The sequence below is a fragment of the Capsicum annuum genome, unplaced genomic scaffold, assembly GCF_002878395.1.
Source record: "Capsicum annuum cultivar UCD-10X-F1 unplaced genomic scaffold, UCD10Xv1.1 ctg57158, whole genome shotgun sequence".
Taxonomy (NCBI): domain Eukaryota; kingdom Viridiplantae; phylum Streptophyta; class Magnoliopsida; order Solanales; family Solanaceae; genus Capsicum; species Capsicum annuum.
This window is the reverse complement of record NW_025865633.1, coordinates 5,262-8,960: the sequence shown is the minus strand read 5'-3', so window position 1 is coordinate 8,960 and position 3,699 is coordinate 5,262. Positions and strand designations below refer to the sequence as shown.

At 35.1% G+C, this 3,699-nt stretch overlaps 1 pseudogene; it reads right to left on the bottom strand.

The window, feature by feature from the left end:
- Nucleotides 1–925: 925 nt before the first annotated feature.
- On the bottom strand, nucleotides 926–3,151 carry LOC124893300 (annotated as a pseudogene).
- Nucleotides 3,152–3,699: the final 548 nt, after the last annotated feature.

Here is a 3,699-nt window from a genome sequence, read left to right as displayed (position 1 = left end):
AATCATTATTCTTCCCTCTATGTCGATATGAAGACAATAACAAAATTGATTGCAAGCCCTTGATTTGTGTCTGGATGTATATCTATCTTTGATCACAATTGCTTTAGTACAAAGTACAAACTTTTCAGCCTACTACATGTGATCAATATGATGTTAAAGGTTAATGATGCAAGTATAATGCTCTCCGAATGCCTTAATTATCTTATATTTTTATGTCACCGTGGAGTAAAATTGAAAGTCGTCAACAATAGATTTAGCTTTTTCACAAAGAGAAAAAATAGACCCACTATCAGCATTAGTTGTATAGCTATAGTAACTTGCACTTGGTAGTCAATACTAAGAAAACTTAATATTATGATTCTGCAGGTTAAACATGATGACTCCTTTGTATGATTGTAAAATAGTAATGTAGCTTCATTTCTATTAATATTGGACCAAAACAAAGAATTCAATCATTACGAGTTAAACGGGAAGAAAAACAAAATCTAATTCTGAACTACAAATGAGTTTTCACTATGTAAGGTTTCCATTAAAGAATAGTACAAAAAAAAAAAACCTCCAACCAAATGTTTTTTCATATAGTTAATCTTTTCTTATATGAAACTGATAAAACATTACTTCCTCAATTTCAGTTTGTTTGTCTTATTTTTTTTAGACGGTTTAAAAAAGAATATCTTTTGTTTTACAACTCTTTACTTATAAGATTGAAGGAATTTGGTACATTTTATGTTAGATATTTGATGGTAGGCAAAATCGATATGTCACAACTTGAATTTTATTATTACAAAGTAAATACCTGCTTCCATCTTACAGTCCTTATACTCAAGTGACTCTCTTATTTTTGCCGCGCTTGTTTCTTTTCTCACTTGCTTAGCTCCCAAAAACATCTAAATTCTGCAAATGAACCATACCTATGAGTCCCTTATCAGCTATTGAGAGTAGAAAGCATGCCTCCGCTTGCTGTTGGAATAACAACTTCCTAACCGGGTCCTTTAAGTGGAAGGAAATATACACTTGATCCAGCGCTTACATCTTTACTTGGAGCATCCTCTACAGATCCTTATCAGTAATACTTGTCTGCATCAACTTGTCCTCTTTGTCATCATTATCTCTCAAAAGCCCTATCAAGTCCTGTTCCTCCATAGTATCTGTAGCAGTTTTTACTTCTTTCTTGCTTAAAATATCCTTTTCCAATCACCACATGCTCAAGCTTCGACTTGGTAAAAGCTCTTTTCAGCATTCGACCCTCTGCAGAGAGAGCAGTTGAAAGCCTGTAAACATGAACAATTTTTGTGTGACCTATTCTATGACACCGATCCATAGCCTGTAGATCCATTTGCGGATTCCAGTCAATTGTCATATAAAATGCAGGTGTCTGCAGCGGTAAGATTAATGTCATGGTCAACAGCCCTAGTGCTCAGGAAATATATCCTGAACTCACCGTTAACATCATCGAAGTCCTTGATCTGTCTTTTTCTTTCATCCAATTCACATGGCCATCAATTCTATGAACATAAAAACCCTTTTCACTAAAATGGTAATCCATTATATCCAGTACTTTAGTCCATTGAGAAAATACCAGATCATTGTGTTTGGGAGCAAGAAATTCTCACAAAAGCCTTTCCAGTTCACGAAAGTTGCTACATTGTGCAACTATTAGTTCTATAAGTATAAATGAAAAGAACCATCATATGCTGACTCCACGAGGTTAGAATAATTGCAATTTTTGCAAAGTTGAATCATCAAATTATTGAGCTTTCCTTTAAAATGACTCCCAACGAACACATTCTCAGTCAAATAACCCTCTAACGTCCTGTTAATTAGATAGTCCTGGAACTTCATTTGGCGCTCACGCATGGTAGCATATAAAATTATTTTTTTTTTTGAAACCATTTGCTCAACAACTACTTTGAATTGCCGAAGGAGAAAAGGAAGTAAAATTCCATGAAGTTTTGCGACAACTCGTGCCCTCCCTTTCTTCCTTTTGGGCGTCATTGCAGCACCTCACAGCTAGATCAAACCATGACTCAAATTCTTCTAGGGATGAAAAGATATACGGTAAGGTGAAATTTAACAATGACCACAACTCAACTAAGTTGTTCTGCAGAGGTTCCAGTTAATAGTAGTTTGTTTTCAATCTGCAACAACTTGAGTTCCTTGAGCAGTGTACACTTTAAGTTTTTAAACCCCTGTCCCTCATCAATCACTAATACTTCCAATTATAATTCCTCAAGAAATTCTTTGTATCAATCATTGCAATCTCATTTAAAGTAACTACAATAGGAAATTTTAGACCTATGTTCCTTGGCATATGCTTCCTCCTTACTGTCTCCATGGTATATGATTGCATTAATGGATGGGACAAACCTTTCTATATCATTCACCCAATTTGAAAGAGTTGACAGGAGATCAATGACCAAATAAGGCCCATCCAAGCCATTTCCCTTTAAATGTGCCAGAAAAGAAATAGTTTGAATGGTCTTTCAAAGTCCCATTTGATCTGCTAGAATCCCATTCAACCCATTTATCGATAATGAAATCAACAACTTGACACCTTTCAGTAGATAAGACTTCAACGTTCCACCAGTCAGAAGTTCAGCCAGCTCCTTGTCAGCTCTCTCCTTCTCAGTGAGGGTTGAATCCTCAATAGAAACACCTTCATTAGATATTGAAAGCATGACAGAAATACCTCTCTTGGCCTTTTTATTTTTATAACTTGTGGTCGCCCTTCTTTTCCTGACATGACCTTTCTTCTTCTACCATGACCCTTCTTTTTGTTTTCACTGCCTTTCTCTTCATCTTTCATTCCACTCAGTGTGATGTTATCTATCTTCTCCAGCAGAAACTCTGAGTAATACTGCGTCCGTGCAAAAATCTTGTCCAACTAACTATATTGAAGGTCATTCAAGTTGGGAGCCTCCTTGGAATCATTTACTTCTTTCTCCTTTGCATGTGCTTTTATCAAGTTCTACTCGTCCTTTGCCATGGATTCAGATATACGAGCGACATCCCCATTTTTTGCTTCAAGATACACTTCATCCTCCAATTTAATAGCAAGCTCCTGATTACATGTATCCTTATCTACAAGTACGGAAACAGAAGAATCCGTCTTAGTAATATACTTCACTCCGTCATCGGCGTTATCAACCATCTCAGTATCCAAACCTTATAGAACTGGAATGAGGTTAGGTGGAAATGGGAGACTGAAAAAAGACAAGATTCAAAAGTTTTTTTGTTTACTTTCTTAAATTTTGTGTCAAGTCAAAATCACACAAACAGATTGAAACGATCGGAGTATTAACATTCAAAAACAATAATAAGTTTGCGCTGATTATTAGACATTAACATTAAACCAGGCTCTATAAACAAAAATATTTTATAAAGGAGACTCCCACAAGCAATAACGTTTAAAATCTCATTAACACAAAAATTAGCTAGCAAAATCAACATCTTAAACTTGAACACCCAGTATTCATGAAAGAAAAACAACAATGACTTAAAAAATTCTTAAACCCTTCTAGGAATGTGAATACAGAGAAGCAACATCCACCAACATATCTACATAGTGTCTATCTAGATCTATATCAAGTACAGGCAAAGTTATCAACAATAACAACATAACCCGTATATTCCCATAAAGTGGGATACATATAGACAAAGTTACCATTAATTCAACTAAAATAAATTTTCGTTATAATG